The sequence below is a fragment of the Engraulis encrasicolus genome, chromosome 12 (assembly GCF_034702125.1).
Source record: "Engraulis encrasicolus isolate BLACKSEA-1 chromosome 12, IST_EnEncr_1.0, whole genome shotgun sequence".
Taxonomy (NCBI): Eukaryota; Metazoa; Chordata; class Actinopteri; order Clupeiformes; family Engraulidae; genus Engraulis; species Engraulis encrasicolus.
Genome location: NC_085868.1, coordinates 53,559,799 through 53,580,566, shown reverse-complemented (window position 1 = coordinate 53,580,566; position 20,768 = coordinate 53,559,799). Strand labels below are relative to the sequence as shown.

General features: G+C 43.4%; 1 pseudogene; it reads left to right on the top strand.

The window, feature by feature from the left end:
* The first annotated feature begins 15,289 nt into the window (after positions 1–15,289).
* On the top strand, positions 15,290–20,231 carry LOC134459607 (serum paraoxonase/arylesterase 2-like; annotated as a pseudogene).
* Positions 20,232–20,768: the final 537 nt, after the last annotated feature.

Here is a 20,768-nt window from a genome sequence, read left to right as displayed (position 1 = left end):
AACCAGTCGTTTTTTGTTTTTTAATTCCCATTCAAAAACAGAAAATCCAATTACCAAAATATACACGGACCTGTAGGCTACCCTATTCCATTAAACCATTAGCCTCCTGATAGGGGGGCAACCTCTATTCCGACATAACACTATTCCGACACGCCGCTATTCCGACACTTTTTCATGCCGCTATTCCGACCCAGGGTTAGGGTTAGGGATGTCGGAATATCGGCGGACGGTGGAAAACGTGTCGGTATTCCGACAATAGACATTAACGTCGGAATAGCGACATGTCGGAATAGCGACATGTCGGAATAGCGCCACGTAACCCTTCTGATAATAGCCTTCAACGCTCTACGTAATTGAACAGAAATTTAAGTAGGCCCAATAATAACTGAAACGGAATACGTTTTATCTGATGAAATTCAGTAACTGATGCAATGTAAGATTAACGTAGGCTAATGTAGCGAACATCTGTCAACATAGCAACCGTAGATGCTTACGCTAGACTACTACGCTGTTATTGCCGTGAGAATGGGATGGGCGAGGTTACTAATAGACCAATGCGATGTCTGTTACTGTGTTGTCAGTGACCGAGTGCCAGAAGAAGTGGAAGTACCTTAGGGACGAGTACCTTAAGCAAAGGAGGCTGGAGAAGGAGAGGCGGAGTGGGGCAGAAGGTGGTCCACGGAACAGGTGGAAATACATACATATACAGTCCTTCCTGGAGCCCCATGTTAGGGAGAGGGAGACAAGTTCAAATTTCGAAGCCAGCCAACCATTGCCTGACACTGATATTGAGGTGAGCATAAGTGCGTCTCGGGAAAGGACTTGGTAATGCAGAGAAGACGTGTGAACCCAATAAAACTAGTTATTTTCCACATCTGAAGATGCTCCGGTGATTCCTTTCTTCCCCTAGGCCTAAATGTTATCTGTTATCTAATGTGGCCAACAGATGGCATTAACAAACTGTGAATTACAAAGGGAGTTGTAGTCCTACAGCTTGATATTAATTTTTTCACTTGATACACAAGGGACAAAGGGCAGAATATAGGCTATTCTTATGTCATACCATATAATAATCTACCTGCCAAATTGGCTAGTGACACTAAAATTAGGGCTGGGCGATTCACCCCTCAAAAAAATATCTTCGATTTTTTTACATACCAAACTCGATTCACGATTCGAGCTTTGAAGAACAGCAAGTTTCATTCCATAATAAACAACAGAAGATGAAAACAAGCCAGCTTGCTCGACCAACAGGGGAGGAAAAATAGCTGGTGAATTTCTCCCTGATTTGTCATAGCTTCCTGTGATGTCCTGCTGCTGACCTTGCAGCCCAGCTGAGGACTCAGGCGGGAGGAAGGCCAGGGTGCTCAGGTCCTCTTGTTCATTATCCCACCTGATGTAATTATGCAGTCAGCATGTCGCCTTGACCAGCTTCTCAGCTGTTTCTTCTGTTTCCATGTAGCTGGATATTTTTATGCTCATGAACGGCCATCCGGGTATTTTGCTCGTAAATGTGCGTTACGCCCCTTTATGGGTGAAAACAAACAGAATGTCTCATTAACTTACATGCTACATCGGCTTGCCTAAAGCCGGACATGCACTGTGCGATATTTTCGCTCGTGGGTATTAAGCTCCTGCTCACACTGCACGATGGAATTTCACTATTTAAAAGTTCACATCTCACGACTCACGCCCTCACACTATATGAGCCGACAGTCGGATGCGAGCCAAATGCTTCCACTGCACGACGCGACAGGCATGTTTCCCCGGTATGCAGAGGAGGGAACATGCGCACCTGAGGTGGAGATGAGGTCGCGCTCAACAGTGAATCGCACGGCCCTATTCATTTGTGCATGTGAAGTGTCAAATCGGGTCGTAGCACTGCTTTAACTGTGCGATTTACGCACGAGCCACGACCTGGATATCAAACAGTTTTGATTTTCTTGCGACCCCGCGATTGCACTATCGTGAGGCGAAATCGCTTGTTGTTACCCCATGTACACTGCACGAGTCGAGACTCACGATTGACCTGCGATTGAGCAAGAAATCGGCCCGACTCCCAAAAAGTCGCGCGAGTGCTAAATCATGGCAAAAGTCGCACAGTGTAAGCCCAGCTTAAATGAACACAGTCCATGCTTCAGCCACGACTGTTTGGCTATATTATTTGAACAGCCAGCAACACAACACGTTTTCGGCATGTTGCGTGTGAATAATGCTTGTCTACAACAGTGGTTCCCAACCTTTTTCTTAAGGGACCCATGTTTTTACTATTGTAAGCTTTGGTGACCCAACCACGCGAGCGCCCGCACGAGACGGAGTCACAAGATGCCCTCCGTTTCCTACGAAAACTTCTTTTAGTTATTCTATTCCTCAATTCGTCTTTGGTCAAATATAGAATAATGTTTAATGTAGCACTATGCATTTATTAGTTATATGCTTTGTCTTTTATTCAACATGGGCTATATATATTTAAAACGAAACCCCTTAAAATCAAGAGGGCTCCGCGACCCCCTGTGGATCTTTGGCGACCCATAAAGGGGGTCCCGACCCATAGGTTGGGAACCACTGGTCTACAGGTCTGCATCTTTCCTTTATTAAGCCCCAACATCACCAATTGACATGCATGGGTTGTTTTCCCCCACAAATGGGCGTAACGCACATGGAAAACGTCACCCCGTTCATGAGTATATGTGTATATTTTTTTCTCCTGGTTGCAGTGGTTGTGCCCCTCCGTTTCCACGTAGCAGATATTTAAAAATCCAGGTATAAAAAGCAGGAGAAAAAAATATCCTATTTAGGGGGCTGAAATGCATTTGTTACAATGGAGGATTTATTTTTATCCACATGTTGCGTTTACACCTAAACAGGAGGAACAAATACCCTGCTAAAAAAATATCCTGAGACAGTGAGGCCCCTCCTGTAAATGCGCCACTGTGCTGCTAGAATTCCGAAGGCACACCATCCTGCGCGCCGTTGACAGCCGGTAATTGAAAACCCGCTCCTCGGGGGCCAAATTCTGCCCAGGATAGGGCCGCATCATGTTGTTACGCAGGGGGAACGCCTCGTCTGCCACAAAAACATAGGGCATGGGCCTGTCTGTCCCTGGGAGTGGATGGTCTGGTGGCAGATCCAGGGTGTTGTTGCGCAGGACTTTCCTAAAAGTGGATGATGAAAGTGTGTCACCATCACTGCTCTTTCCATATGCGCCCACATCTATCATCAAAAAACGATACCTGGCATTGACAACTGCCAGTAGAACGATTGAGTGGTCGCCTTTATAATTGTAAAAGAGAGACCCACTGTTTACAGGAGCCTGAATAACGACATGTTTGCCGTCAACAGCGCGGGAACCCACACAATGTCTCAAAGTCTTGAGCTATTGCTCTCCATGTGTTGCTCTTGGGGAAAGGCATGTATTCCTCCACTAAAGCTGGGCTTACACTGTGCGACTTTTGCCCCGATTTTGCCCCCGCACGACTTTTTGGGAGTCGGGCCGATTTCTTGCTCAATCGCAGGTCAATCGTGAGTCTCGTATCGTGCAGTGTACATGGGGTAACGACAAGCGATTTTGCCTCATGATCGTGCAACAGCAGGATCGTAAGAAAATCAAAACAGTTTGAAATTCTGGTCGTGGCTCGTGCGTAAATCGCACAGTTAAAGCTGTGCTACGACCCGATTTGACACTTCACATGCACAAATGAATAAGGCCGTGCGATTCGCTGTTGAGCGCGACCTCATCTCCACCTCAGGTGCGCATGATCCCTCCTCTGCAGACCGGGGAATCTTGCCTGTCGCGTCGTACGGTGGAAGCATTTCGCTCGCATCCGACTGTTGGCTCGTGTAGTGTGAGGACGTGAGTCGTGAACTTTTAAAAAGTGAAATTCCATCGTTCAGTGTGAGCAGAGGCTTAAGACCCACGAGTGAAAATATCGTACAGTGTATGCCCGGCTTTAAGCAGGACCACAATGCCTCACACACCTCGTGCACAATCCCCACAACTGTGGAGAACCCCACTCTGTATCGAATGCAATGAACGGTCTCCATTGAAAATGAATGTCTGCTGCCTGCGGATAGAACATGGACGCTGACTGTGCAGTGTGAAAGGCAGCCCGCAAACCTCTCGGACTCGCAATGCTCCGGACACGTTCAGTTACAGGGATTAGACGTCAAAAATAAGTAATATTTAGTTTTAAAAAAAAAAGAAGCTAAATAACTGAAGTTACAATGCCCAGGATTTTAGTGGTATTTAGCTATTTTGTGTGTGCGCGTGCACATTCAACAGACATTGCCTGCCCTGATGTTTACCATGCACTAATTTTTTAATTGGCAAAAGCCGACCTGACTCCTTAAAGCTGTCTATTTTTTGGCCGGTTTCATAACTTCTGTCAATAAACGCTCTGCAAGAGCACAAAGCTCACTGAGCTTTTCGGCCGGCCCTCTTAGTTTCATGAGTGCAGGCAATGTACAACATCAGGGCAGGCAATGTACAATTCAGCGATCACTGCAGTATTATCTACAGTGTTTCTGTTAACAGCGACGCTGTCGCAGGCACTCTGCAGTGAGCCTTTTTTTTGTAGGCCTTCATTACCAGCCTGTATCTCCCTACAACCTCCTCTGGCCAAAGAGAGATGCAGAAAAAGATAAATTGTGAAAACTATACATAGGGAAATATTTCCCAGCAGGGCGAATAACCTCAGGATAAGACATTGGCGTGGACGCAATGTACAACTCGGCTGTAACACCAGTGTTAACTACTGTATTCCTGTTTTCAGCAACGCTATCGCAGGCCCTCTGCACTGAGCCTTTTTTGTAGGCCTTCATCACTAGATTGTATCTCCTGAGAACCTCCTCTGGCCCACGTGCTGCAAGAGAGAGAGAGAGAGAGACTAGAGAAAACTCCCAACCTCCATATCTGTAATCCAGCACCTTCACTATTGAGTCAAGCAGCTGGCTGTCATAATCATTCCAGCACGACATTATCAGATTGCATTGAAGATCTGAACAACAGACTTCTATAACAAAGAACACTGCTGATGGGACAGTTGTAAAAGTTCACCAGCAGTGGTCTGGGGATGTGGTAGCTCCTCAGCTTCCACAGGTAGAAAAGGCGCTGCTGGGCCTTCCTAACAGCAGAGGCGATGTGACTGCCGCAGAACAGGTCCACCGCCAGGGTCACTCCCAGAAATTTAAAAGTACTGACTCTCCACCACCTCTGACCCGATGGAGAGGGGTTTGTGATTCTTTGGCTGTTTCTTCCTAAAGTCCACAATCATTTCCTTGGTCTTTTTGGTATTAAGAGCAAGGTTGTTGCTGTCACACCATGAGGCCAGAGGCCTCTGCCCTGTAATCCCCATCGTCGCTGTTGGTGATGAGGCCCAGGACGGTGGTGTCGTCCGCGAATTTGACAATCAGATTGGAGGGAGAGGAGGCAGAGCAGTCATGTGTGAACAGGGTGTAGAGCAGAGGGCTTAACACGCACCCCTGTGGCGCGCCGGTGTTAATGGACAGAGCGGAGATGTTGTTGCCCACTCTGACCATCTGAGTATGGTTGGTGAGAAAGTCCACAGTCCAGTTGCACAGGGTGGTGTTGAGACCCAGTTGGTGGAGTTTATGGCGGAGTTTGTAGGGCCGGATGGTGTTGAATGCTGAACTGTAGGGAGCGTACTGAGGAGGCGAGCGTAGGTGTTTTTGTACTCCAGATGTTCCAGCACGATGGCGACCTCTGTGGGCAGTGTAATAAATTCCATTCTAGAGGGCAGAAATAATCTATCTAATCTATCTACTAGGGATGAAAATTATCGATGAATTCATTAATCATTAGTTGATAGCCTTATCGATCGACTTCCGATTAATTGCTGAGCGGCATTTTCCTACCGAAATCTGAATGTTTCGCGAAGAAAAAAAATAACTAAATCTAAAAATTTGAATAAAAAATTGAGATAATTTACCACATTTCAGTTAATTCTATTTCAATTACTTAACCCAAAGGTGATTTAAATATTCCCACTATGTACACCCCTTTTCACACACACTCTTCACATGCCCATTATATCTGGGTCTCTTGTCAGTTGAATTGTCGATTAATGTTTTTTAATCGATTAACTTATTGATCGATTAAAGTCGATTAATCGTTTGCATCCTATCAATCAGTCTGTCTGTCTGTCTGTCTGTGAGTGAATTGGGGGGGGGGTAGCAATGGTTTAATTAGAATTACCTCGTCGAACAGCGTTGTGGCACGTCCTCTTCTTCTTGGTGTGCATGTGCCGTCTCTTTCCACCTGCAGTGCTTATCTGTGTGTACTAATTTCAGTGTAAAAACACAAACAAGATTGAGTTGGAGTGACACACACTCACACACACGCGCAGACAGAGGGAGACAGATTGCAATGGTGCAAACGGATGTTGTGCCACCTTCCCATCAATATGATAATTACATTCATAAGTGAAGTGACCATTACAAACTGTCTGCTTTTCACTATTCTACTCCACACTCACACACACACACCTCACCTACCTATTCTACGCCACACACAAACCTTTCACTATTCTACTCTACACACACGCGAGCGTGCCTTTCACTATTCTACTACACACACACCACCCTGAGGCTGTCAGCGTGAAGCGCTCCGTGCTCATCTCGAAGGACAATAGCACCTTAATGTGTTCATGGTAATAGCCACGCAGCGTATATAATAAACTTGCAGTCACAGCACGAAGTTAACACTCTTTGTGAGAGTGTGAGTAAGTGTGTGTGTGCGAGTGCTTCAGCTCGTTTCTGACTAAGTGGATATTTGTGTCCATTATTTCTCGCTGCATTTTAGTTACTCTATTTTTAAAAGTTATGTTTTGACTGCCTGTCATTATTCATTATGTGTACCACATATACTCTGTATACAGTGTTGTGTTGTTAAGAATATAGAGGCAGGAAGCTGATGGGTCCATGCTGTTGTAGACAGACATGTCAGGATCCCCTACTAAGAGGAAGACAGGTCATTGAGAGACAGCACACACACACACACACTACACTCTTAATAAAAAGGGTTCTTGTAGGTTCTATATAGCACCATAAGGGGTCTTACACACCAAGGCGGTAAAGCGTCGCGGAACGGCCACGTTTTTTACCGGCGTCAGTGAAAATACATTGAAACCTATCTGTCCTTACACACCAACCGGCGGTAGTCGGGCGTCAGCCGGCTCCGCGCCGCGCTGCATTTGGAAAATAGAACTCGAGCGTATTTTTCACGCCGGCGACCGGCGGTGTCTCATTCAAATGAATGGCAAAGTAGCATGCTAACTGGACTGGCCGCGCACGCCGACGCTGTCAGTGTGCAAGGAAGAGAAAAGCACGCCGGCCAAAACTAAGCAGAAAGACCGCGTCCGTCCTGCGACCGTTCCGTTCCGCCTTGGTATGTTTTGGCCCTGAGTGTTCAAGAGGCAGAAATAGAACCTTTTTCTGATAGAAAGGTGGTATTTCACGCTGGAGAAGGATTATTTGATTTCCAACTAACCTTTTCAACGGCAGCAGCCTTTCATCAGAGATGTAGCCTAGATAAAAAGGTAGTCTATCCTACACAGAGTTTGTAGTTGATTTCACTAAGATGGCATACGCTAACGTAGTATGTGGGGTTTATCCCGTTATGGGGTGACGGCTAGTCAAAGTGGTTAGCCTGTACCATCGATGTTTGCCAGATGCTACGATATGTCTCATTAAATAAATAATCACCAGCATAGGGAGAACACAATTCCACAAGTAGCCTACACCGAGTCTGTGTAACGAAACACTAGTTGATTTCACAGAGATAACATTAGCCAACATTACGGACTATTTTTATAGTGTAGGTTCTGTGGGGCTTCCCTCCAAGTCTTGCCAGTTGCCATGTACAAACCCCAACTCCGATGAAGTTGGGACGTTTGGTAAACAGTGAATAAAATCAAAATGCTATCATTTTCAAACCATTCAATCTATTCATTAGATAGAGAATAGTGAAAAGACAACATATTAAGTGTTAAAACCGAGAAAAAATATTGTTTTGGGGGACATATGTACTCATTTCTAATTTGATAAATCCAACACGTCTCAAAAGAGTTGGGACGGGGATCAGTGAAATTTAGTAAACATCCAAATAAGATAAAACAACAAAGAAGAACATTTCAAAATGAATTGTACTGACGGACAATATAGGTGTCCAGGTATAAGATCATCACAGAGAGGCTGAGTCACTCAGAATTAAAGATGCAAAGGGAATAATTACCATAGTTATTACATACATTTTTGAATTCCCTTTGATTTACCACGATTGAGTGTATATAAGACATATTTTTGTTAATAAAATCATTGTATAGGTTCATGACATCATGAAATATATATTGGCTGTAGTCTCACTCTAGCACTCCAGGAATTAGAGCTATTGAAAATTGACCATATTAAGAATGCTTAATACATGAAAATGATACAGGGGTGTAACATTCTCCTAAGCACCTGAGCTCACTTGAAATAGACCCAGAAGACATGGGAAACTGTCCTTTGCTTACAGAAGTCAGCAGAAGTTGTAGAAGTCCATTCTTTTTGACAATAATAGAGGATTGCACATCCTGTGCTACAGTAAAAATGGACCATCCAACTTGTGTTAGTGCTAGCTTCAAAAGTCAGCCTCCATGATGGCATGCGGGTGCAGTAGTGCATTGGTTAAGATGTTCTCACTCATCTGTAGAGTTAAATACAGTGCTGAATGGTATAGATGGGTTTTAAACAGCATGAAAAGCCACTCATGCATTATATTTTGAAGGGAGATCTTCGATTACTGCCACATAGTAAGGTCAAATTGCATTCTCTACTATGTTTTAACTTAACAGTTTGGCACCATAATAAGGACCAGCAGGTGATAAAATGGTGGGTTTTTGGTCAAGACCTGTCACACTGTAAGCACTACAGAAAGGAAAACATTGCAAAACATGACAAGGAATACACCCACCATTTAAGCTGGTGAAATCATGTCCAAGATAGGAATTAACACTGTTTTTTAATATAAAATCATCTCATCGGTTAATGTATTTAACTGTTAAGTGTTGTCTTTTGTTTTGTTTTTAGTCTTCCTCGACATTTGCTGCCATTTATTGTCCCCGTCCCAACTCTTTTGAGACGTGTTGGATTTATCAAATTAGAAATGACTACATATGTCCCCCAAAACAATATTTTTTCTCAGTTTTAACACTTAATATGTTGTCTTTTCACTAGTCTCCACCTAATGAATAGATTGAATGTTTTGAAAATGATAGCATTTTGATTTTATTCACTGTTTACCAAACGTCCCAACTTCATCGGAGTTGGGGTTTGTAGCATTAGAAAGTCTCGTCTATTGTAAACAAAATAAAAAACACGCCGTTAAGTGAGACAGGGTGTATGCAGGGTTTTAAAAAGTATTAAAAGGTGATAAATTAAAAAGCCAAAATTTAATGGCCTTAAAAGTAGTAAATTTGCTCAAAAGGTATTATTTTTTGAAAAACTAGGTATTATTTTTTTTAGTTGTACCATTTTGACAAAAAAATGATTGATTCTGTATCTGAGGGCAGTCATGGGTACGCGGTTAGGGCGTCAGGTTGCCAACCTGCCAGGTTGGTGGGGGGGGTCTCCCCCATCCTCCTCCATGACTGAGGTACCCTGAGCATGGTACCGTCCCACCGCACTGCTCCCTTTCGGGCGTCTTTTTGCAAAAAAACTAAAGTGTAATGTAATGTTAAGGAGGTAGAAATAACAAAAAATGTCTTGTTAATACTCGCATCGGAGTGTCGTGAAAAAAATCTAAAGGTAGTGAAAAAGGGTATTAAATGGTAGTAAATTTGACTTCAAGATTGGTGTATATACCCTGTGAGAAGAGAACACAACACTACGCGCCCATGGCACAGTGAAAAGATTCGTGGATGGGATTGGGTATTAACACCCGACCCAAAACGAACACTGGCTAGCACCTCGAGCAGAAGTTGGTTAGGGGCAAATGTGTCAGCATATCTAACCCGACTGCCAGAGCGGGGTCCGCTCATTTTTCCGACGCACCATTGGTCCGATGCGTCAATGTTCCGAACATTTCCCATTGATCCTACAGCACTTAGTCTCAGATAACTTTTTACCAATTAAATGAAACCCTTTGTCCCGACAGTCCAATGTTCCGACCAAAAGCTGCTTTAGATCACCGTCATCTCTGAAGCCTGCGCAGTGGTCATGCTGCTGTCTGTGACAGGTTAGGTTTAGGGAAAGTTTTGGTCAAGGCACAAATTTGAAACTCAGAAACATTGCAATAGCCTATTGACAGGTTAGAGTTAGGAATGGTTTTGGGTAGGGCACATTTGTAAAACTTGGCAACATTGCATTAATGAATGCATGAATGTTTAGGGGTGGTTTTGGTAAGGGCACAGCAAGACCGACTCAGACGGCATCTATGTGCTCGTCGCAGCCATTAGTAGAGCGGCTACAAGGCCAATTTGGCTTGAATCGTGCAAATTATGATACAAGCATGAAACTTGGCAGGTATGTGCTTAAGACCAATACAATCAAATCTACCTGATTGGCCACTTGAAATGGTGGCCATTTTCCAAGATGGCCGCCAAAAAGGGCTCCAGAAATGGATTTATTGCATAGAATTGACCTAGAAATTTATGATGAAAGCATGAAAATCAACATGTATGTGTTTAAGACATATACGATCAAATCTACCCGATTGGCCACTTGAAATGGCGGCCATTTTCCAAGATGGCTGCCAAAAAAGACCCCAGAAATGGATTTGTTGCATAGAATTGACCTTGAAAATTATGATAGAAGTATGAAATTCAACATATATGTGCTCAAGACCAATATGATCAAATCTACCTGATTGGCCGCTTGAAATGGCGGCCATTTTCCAAGATGGCTGCCAAAAAGACACCAGAAATTGATTTATTGCATAGAATTGACCTAGAAAATGATGATACAAGCATGAAATTCAGCATGTATGTGCTTAAGATCAATACGATCAAATCTACTAGATTGGCCACTTGAAATGGTGGCCATTTTCCAAGATGGCCGCCAAAAGGACCCCAGACATTGATTTATTGCATAGAATTGACCTAGCAAATTATGATACAAGCATGAAATTCAACATGTATGTGCTTAAGACCAGTGCAATCAAATTTACCCAATTACTCACTTGAAATGGCGGCCATTTTCTAAGATGGCTGCCAAAAAACTAAAAGACCCTAGAAAATATTTTATTGCACAGAATTGTCCAAGCAATTTATGATGAAAATCGGTTTGTATGCGATTAAGACCAATAGGCCTACAATCAAGTCTACTTTATTTGCTACTTAAAATGCTGGCCATTTTCCAAGATGGCTGCCAAAAAGACCCTAGAAATTTGCAAATGTCATATGTGCATATTGCAAATTTGGTGGAAATAGTTGTTCACTCTCCTTGAATATGTTAGCATGGATGATGAACTGATACAGATATTAAAAATATTCTGCAATGACACATAAGCCACTCACAGTATGACACACAAATAGCATGGTGATGACATGCTAATGCCAGTTCTTAATTCAATATCAATGGAGGCAGTGCCCCCCCCCACACCCCGAAGGTTATGAGATGCTAATAATACGATGACACTGCGGTAATAATATGTCAATAACGGCAATTCGTGGTTCTCTCGATATTGCTGTTAAACAAAAGGTACACCAAAAACAAGCATTGTCATGAATTTAGTTTATTTGCTTTAATTTAGTTTATTTTGACATTAACATGTTTGATTTAGCTATCACATAATGGCTTTGGCTTGTCAGCCTGGAACATTCAAAGATAAGAGCCTCCTCCCAGAGGCTGTGGAACATTCTGTGGAACGCAACTTCTCTAGTCAGTTGCGCCCTCTACCCGAGGGTGAGAAGGCTGATCGTGTCAAGACCACCTGGATCCTCGCCTCTCCTAATAGGACGCATTACACGTGTCTCCCTTGGGTCGGTCACCCCTTACTGTGTGTGTCTCATTCGCTCAGCAGGAGCGTGAGTGTCAATTGTGCTGCCTGGAGTGCTGTCCCTGGGTAGGGCGACCGTGGTTAGCTAGACCATACTTCTCCAATGAAGTATCTCAGGCCCCTGCTCGACCAGGATGCATGATCGAGGGGAAGTGTATCTTTGATGTCCCCCTTGGACTTCAGGAACCATAGTGTGTGCCCTCAAACGGGTATCTATCGGGGCTGGCTTGGCCAGCTTGCTGTGGTGGTGGTTGCTACTAGGTTCTCCGTCCACAACGTGGACCTACGGCCCTGATAGAGAATGGTCTTTTCTGCCAGCACGGTTGCACCTGCAGATGTTGTGTACTGAACATTCTGGAAATTCCCCCTTGTGCCAAGGCCTGGTTTGCTATTGGGGAATACCACTTGATATTGGGGGCCTCACTACACCTCTGTGGGCTCCACCTGCACATCGGTTACACCCAGACGGGTGGTTTCCGTGCCCTGGGTTCCCTCCACTGCGTGCTCTCCGTGGTATTGGATGTCCGGACGCTGCCTTTGTGCGCCTGGTGCCTAGCCTCTCTTCTTCGGGTTCGGAACTAAGACCCTGGGCCCTTGGGTGGCTGTTGCGTCTCGAGCTGCGCGTTGGGTGAGCATGATACTTATCACTGCTGATGGACGCTGCCTCTTCGCCTTCAACAGCTCTGGGCATCGGCAGGAGAATGGTCTGTGCCCCGGCCAAGCTTTTGTTTGCGCATTCTAGGTAAAGGCAACTCAATCGGGAGTTTTTCAATACCCATAGTGGGATGTCGAGTGTTTCGACAGAAAGAGAACTATAGGTTACCGAGGGTAACTCTGGTTCTCTGAGGGAGATGAACGAGACATCTCACTAGATTGCTACACTCACCCACAAGCTCAAAGGCTAGTTGCCTCAGATTGAAGCTCAGAGCCCAACGTACCTCGGATTTGTCCCCGAGGGGGCGGGATCCCCAGCTGTGCAGCTCATTGGCATGACGGCAAGATTGAAATCAAGTTTTGGCAAATGGTCGCGGGCGTTACCCATAGTGAGATGTCTGGTTCATATGCCTCAGAGAGCCGGGGTTACCCTTGGTAGCCTATAGTTATGTGCCTTTTTGCTTGATTGTATTTCCTTCTATGATGAAATCATTGGAAATTCAAACAGTGAATGTTAACATTGGGCCACATCTGCTAGATTAATTGCAATTAATGAAGTTCTAGTGTCTTCTTTGATGGCCATCTTTAAAATGCAAATGAGTGGATTTGATTATAGGCCTATTGCTCTTAAGCACAAACACACAAAATTACATACTTGTATCATAATTTTTTTGCTCACCTTTGGGCTAAATTCAGCCTTTTTGTGGCCATATTATAAAATGGCTTCCATTTTAAGTGGCGAGTCAGGAAGATTTGATTGTATTGTTTTTTTTTTGCACATTCATGCCAAAATTGATGCTTGTATAATAACTTGCTTGATCAATCCTGTGCAACAAATCCATTTCTATGGTATTTTTTGGCGGCCATCTTGGAAAATCGCCGTCATTTAAACTGGAAAATTACTTGGAATGTATTGAGTTGGTCTTAAGCACATAACTGCCAAATTTCTTGGTTGTGCTTGTATCATAATTTCCTTTCTCAATTCTGTGCAACAAATCCATTTTTAGATTCTTTCATGGTGGCCATTTTGGAAAATTGCCACCATTGCAAATGGCAAATCAGATAGATTTGATCGTATTGGTCTTAAGCACATACATGTTGAATTTCATGCTTGTATCATACTTTTGTAGGTCAATTTTATGCAATAAATCACTTTCTGGGGTCTTTTTTGGCGGCCATCTTGGAAAATGGCCACCATTTCAATTGGCCAATCAGGTAGATTTGACCGTATTGGTCTTAAGCACATACATGTTGAATTTCATGCCTGTATCATCATTTTCTAGGTCAATTCTATGCAATAAATCTATTTCTGGGGTCTTTTTTGGCAGCCATCTTGGAAAATGGCCGCCATTTGAAGTGGCCAATCAGGTAGATTTGATTGTATTGGTCTTGAGCACATATATGTTGAATTTCATACTTGTATCATAATTTACAAGGTCAATTACATGCAATAAATCAATTTCTGGTGTCTTTTTTGGCGGCCATCTTGGAAAATGGCCGCCATTTCAAGTGGCCAATCGGGTAGATTTGATCGTATGGGTCTTGAGCACATACTTGCCGAATTTCACGCTTGTATCATAATTTGCACGATTTTTCCTGTAGCCGCTCTACTACATGCAGCTGCAGTCTACTTGGCACCGGGAAAAGCAGGACATACGACCTGGGATGACGACCAACCCCAAACAGCCATTGGTCGGAACATTGAGCTGTCGGGAGGAAAGGGTTTCATTTAATTATTTCGAGTTAGTGGGCTGTTGGATTAAGGGGAAATTTTCGGAATATTGACGAATCGGACCAAAGGGGTGTCGGAAAAATGACATGCTACCCTGCCAGACTGCCATGTCACTCCGATTAAGAGAGGTCTGGGGATGATAATAGCCCAAGGCATAATTAGGTGGCGTTGATATGTCTAAGCAGGGAAGGAGGCCTATTTATTAGTCTGATGTGCAAACTAGACCCATTGGCATAACAAAGTGTTCTGAATTTTAAATAATGTTGTTCCTGTTTTTTTCCTCTCTTGTTTTAGATGACTGAGCACTGGGATGTGGAGGATGTGTGCAAATGGCTCCAGTCTATACATTTAAGTAAAGAAGTGTTTAGAGGTATGACTCATGGAAACATTTTTCAAATGCCCAGTTTGCAACGTTGTGAAGTTTCATCTCACAAAATATCTACACCACCTTCAACTGCAACATCATCATTTGCCAAATTTTCGCATTGTGTGCAACATACAAGGATGCACGAAAAGTTACAGAAGTATATCTGGCTTCAGAACACATATTTACAGGAAACATAGGGATGCCCTCAGCCGGAAAAATGAAGTCAGTTGTTTTGACAGTCCAATTTCATCTCGGCCTAATGAAAATGACAGCGACCAGCTCGGTAGCGTAGAAGATGATGATGCTCAAACAACCCATGGACTTCCAGATTTAAAGGCACTCTGTGCAGGAAATGGTCAAAAAAGGTACTACAACTATGCTGCTCATTGAAACTGTGTCGCCTATTGCCAAGTTGGACCTTTTCATGATAGTTTACTAGGTAATAAAGTAATATTTTCTAGTATGGCCCAAGTACAGTCATTTCTATTCCTGGACAGAGGGACGGAGAGACGCACCGACTGGTATGGGGAAATTGGCCATATTGACAACGGCTGTTTTGGTGCTTGCTGTGTTTATCGGTCGGCGACTTTACGCACTAAATAACATGACACTTGCCTCTCGTGAACTCACACAAAACCACCTTCCAAAGTGTCAACTGCTTGAGGACATGGAATTTGGAGCTGAAGATATCACCATCCTCAGGTCTGAAGTATCCAGGGCTGCCATCTTACTCTGACGACCCTGGAAAGATCTACACCTTGGATCTACTGTCTCCCGACCTGAGGCCTGTGCCACTTGTCATAGAAGGGAACTTGGACTTCACTACTTTTAACCCACACGGCATCAGTTTTTTTCAGGGATGAGAATGATGGTGCTATTTACTTGTTTGTTGTTAATCATCCTCATCATGCAAGCCAAGTGGAGATCTTTCAGTTCGTCGAGGAGAAGAATTCCCTTTTGCACCTCCGAACCATTAAACACGATCTCTTGCACAATGTGAATCATATTGTGGCGGTGGGAGTGAATAGCTTCTACGCCACCAACGATGCGTACAGTTCCAACGAGGGGGTGAAGGCTTTGGTGACCATTATTGGGCTGGCCTAGTGTGATGTGGTGTACTGAAGTCAAGGTCAGGGTTGCCAGATGAGGCTGATGATTTCCAGCCCAAAAAATGTTCAAAACCTGCGTAGAAGCACAAAATCCCGCCCAATTCTATTGATTTCTATGGCAAAAAGTGGGCGGGTTTTTCTGATAAATGCCATTTTTACCCGCACACGGCCATCCTAAGCAGCCCAATTGGGCGGGAACCAGCCCAATCTGGCAACACTGGTCAAGGTGGTGGCCGAGGGCTTCAACTCCGCTAACGGCATCAACATCTCTCCAGATCACAGATACGTGTCTGACATCCTTGACCATGAAATTGATGTTTTGGAAATACAGAAGAAAGACGTGTTGGTGCCCATAAAGTCCATTGATGTCGGTTCCCTTTGTGACAACGTTGAGGTGGACACTTAGACGGGTGATCTGTGGTTGGGGTGTCACCCCAACGGCGCCAAATTTGCCTTCAATAACCCACTGAGGTTATCCGGATTCAGAACATTCATTCTGAGCAGCCAGTTGTGAGCCAAGTGTATGCAGATGATGGGAAGGTCATCATTGGCTCGTCTGTGGCGGCTCGCTATGGTAAAAAGCTTGGTAAAAAGGTAAAAAGTCTATCAGCGAGCCCTGTGCTGCAGCCTCCCATAGCTATTTTGATACACTGTCTATAATATAAAGCTAACATTGTATCAGCTGATACTTGAGTCAGGTCTGGAGCTGGTCTGGATCTGAATATGTGTAACAGAGTACATCTGTGTTCGTTGTAAAATTATCATAAATGGTACGAGAGCGCCCTCTATTGGTAGCTCTCGTGAGTTGATAAGGTGGTACGTTGCGTGGCTACTTCAGAACACGCCTGGAGGATGTCACGGTAGGTTGCTTTCATGAGCAGTCTGAGACTGTTAAAGATATAAAGTCTCAGATATAAGTATTAATCCTGTATTTTCGTGTAATACAGGTAGGATAGAAAACAGATATGTTCAGCACCTTTTTATTACATATGAATAGCAGTTTGATACCGTTTTTGACATTGTTTTGATCTGACTCCCCTTCCAGACGTTGACCGAAGTAGCCCTGTAACCTGTCTTAATCCTGTATCCCTGTTTGTGTACCACCTATCATTGCAGGTAATTTCATTGTTTGTATCGATTGTACTATTGTGTCTTTTATTTATTTTATGTAATTGTTATGAAGCTTCGGTTTTATCAGCTTCAAGCTAGTTAAGCTAATTCAGGATGCTAGCGAGTCAGTTATGAGCTGCTCTCTCATGTCTCGCGGCATCCACTGAACCCTGTATTCATTGACGATATCGTTAATTTGTTCATGTATCTTTTGTATAACTAAAAGCTGGTCACTGTATCCTATTCACTGTTATGTCTGTATCCCATTCTCTATTGAGATTACTGTCACGTTATGTATCCCCAACCATTTAACCACTATACGATCACTTTATGTTACCCCTGTCTATTGTTATGCGTCTCCGATGTCATTGTATCCCTCTGTGTAACCCCACATATTTAAGAGTAGCCCCGGTATTTATTGTTTTATGTTGGCTACGTAATGTTAATGGAACCTATGTCATGTGCAGTATAAAGTAGCCTACTGTAGCGTTTTCATACACACACACACCTTATATTTATTTTATTTATTAAGAACACGCCTGGAGGATGTCACGACGTTGACCGAAGTAGCCCTGTAACCTGTCTTAATCCTGTATCCCGTGTTTGTGTACCACCTTATCATTCCAGAAAATAAATATACAGATTAGACCAACCCAGCCTCCTGCAGTATCTCCATGAGCTAGACCTGTCACATATTTATGGCTCTTTTAACACATATATTTGATATACTTATACTTATAATTTATCCTTCATATAACTCCTTCATAACGTACCTTAATAACATAACTTTTATTTTCTTTTTTTACTCAAACTTTCATGGGTGGTGTGCATATCTATGTGGTGTGTCTTGGTAATAATAATGTGCTATAAAGACCCAGCTGTTGCATTGTACTGAAACCAATAGTCTCTTTAAACTCCCTCTAGTAGTCCGTAGGGTGACAGCCCTTTTCGTTCAGCCTCGCTCCACAGCTTCCGAACAGCAGGTCCATTAGATGATGAAACGACCAAAGCTATGTTCAACTTACCGTGAAATGTCCGCTTCATGTAATCATGCACGTAATTAAAACGGTGACATTTTAGTAAGAAATCTTATCCTCTGTAGGGAATGACGATTTTTACGTCACTGGACACCATGTGACCGTTTTAAACCAATCACGTAGCCGATTTACGGGGGAAAAGTGGCAAGCCGTCTGAAAAACTGAAAATAATGACAAGCCGTCTGTTGTTGTTAAGTCTGACCTACCTATAAGAATCTCCCAAAATACCCTTTTGAAGAGGGTATATCATAACAATTACCAAAAATAATACTCGTGCCTACATTTATGGATTGGGACAAATTCTAAATAAATAATAAATAGTGCAACATTACACGGATCTCATTAAATTCCACTTGGATCAGTCGGGTTTTATATTTAAAAAACCATGAGGAATTGGACAATCTACTATCAGATGAAACTGTTTTTGACTGAGCGTTTGAATATGTGCAATCTGAGTACAGATCAGTACAGTTTAGTAAGGAGAACCTGGATTTTGTGGAGCCAATTCGCTATGTCCTTGGTGTGAATAGCAAAGGAAAGTTAGACAGTTTCCAATAGAGATTGCCAATGTTACGTAATCACCATCGACAACCGCAAAGCATTTTGGGTTTGCAGTCATTACTTTCGAGTTACAACGAGTGCGAAGACCAAAATGAAGAAGACCAAATGCGAAGACCAAAATGCCATTTAGTTGTTATGTTGTCGGCAATAACTACCGGGCCCATAGACGTGATGGCGAAAACCCACGCCATTTCTTTACATCGTATACCTGCGTGGAAAACATTCAGTTCGCCTCGGGTGTCAGACATTACCAAACGGAGACGGATGGTGTGGATAGCAGCGGTACGGAGGTCCGACATCACCTTCGAGACCGCATTATGTTTGTTCACAACATTTTAATAAAGGTAAGTAACAACTCTGCACTGTTGAGACGATTGCCTGGTTACTTGATGTGTCTAAAACTCCTGGTTGACGATGGTCACTAGCATAACATGACTAGTGCTAGGATGATTTGTTGTCATGGCGTGACCAACGAGATCACTTAACTACGGCGTTTTTAGTTGTTGGTGTACTGTCGCTTTGAGTTATGAATGCATTGATGCTGAAACCAGTTGTAAAGTAAGGATATCAACCTCCATTGCAACTAATTAGGTTACTTTGTAGGCAAACCGGCATATGAAATGATGGAGTGCGATCCTGACTGGGCCCCTTCTCTGAACCTTGGCCACAAGGAGGTCAAGCCTCAGGGACGTGCACAGGAATATAGGCCCAATTCGAAACAGGGAAGGCAGCTGTCCTTCCAGTGAGCTAACTGGACATCGAGTCATGAAGTGTGGATCAAAACGAAAAATTGCTTTATTTCCTCCCTCGGCAGTTGACTGCATTTGTGGGCGTAACGGGGATATTTGAGGTCAGCATCAGATGCTGACTTCGCTGCCTTGGTACCCAACATGCTGTGTGCCACCTCCCTCTCAAACGGAAACCTGAAAAACAAACATGGCTACTACCCAAGCTACTACCTTATCATACTCTTTATTCTGACACTTATGTATGTAGATATTGAAAATCGAATGGATAAATCAACATTGTAGTATCTAAATATGCTGTCGCTAGATCTATGTATAGCCTATTTTACGATTCCGCCGTCTGACGATCATTCACCGTTCAAATAGCATGCGTAAGCTAAGCGCTAACGTGATGAACGTAACTCCCGCCATAGAATCGCTGTAACATCAAATGCGCAAGGCAGCGCACTCATTAGTGCCGTTCGTAACGGCTGCCTCATCAGCTAACTTCACCTATCTGATCAGTGACCTGTTTATGTAGGAGGAGAGTCATCGAGTCACTGCCTCCCGTTTCGAATTGGGCCCTAGAAGGGCAGTTGCCCAACCTGAAGAAGGGGCAACCCAACCCAAAAAAAACAAAAACCCAACCCAAAAAAAAGCATCAACAATGAGCGGCCAGCAGAATTTTTAGGAAACTTCACCATGGGATGACAAGGCCCAACTGAGATGCAGAATCTGATTAAGTTCTGGTCATATTTAAGATTGTTGCTCTGCACATGAGCTGGATCTGTGAGATTAGCCAACCTCAGTTAAAAAAAATCTAAATCTGTTGATTCTGCCAAACCCTCCATCTCAACATCTGAGGTCATCCTCTTTTTCCTCTCATCCTCATGCTCATCTCTCCTTTATGTGCTTTCACAGTCTTCCCTGACATCATCTGACTTTTGCTCTGGCTCTCTGAACACAGCTGATGCCCTAAACTCGTCATCTGTGTAATTACATAATTACCAGTAGGCTACAAATTATTATTATTATTATTAGGCTATTATTATTACTTATTATTAGTAGCAGTAGTAGTAGTAGGCCTAGAAGTATTATTGTCATAATTGGGCCTATTATTAATATTTTATTTTATACTACCTTGACTATGTGTACAGTATGATATAGTGTGCTAGGTTTTGAACATGTAGGCCTACCTATTAATCATACATCAGAGATGATCAGCCTTGTGCCTACCTGCCCTAAATGTCTCCTGATCCACATTTTCCTCATGTGTGGTTTGTGGCTGCTCCTCATCTTAATTGAAAGGAAATTATGAGAAAATGCCTTGCTAGTTTTTAAACCTGTAGCCTAGGTATCAGTCAGAGATGATCAGCCTGCCCTACATGTCTCCTCCTCATGTGCAGAGGTTTGGTGCACATTGACAGTGGAAACAGTTGGGTCGGAGAATATCAGCATAAGAAAAAGCACTTTTCTAG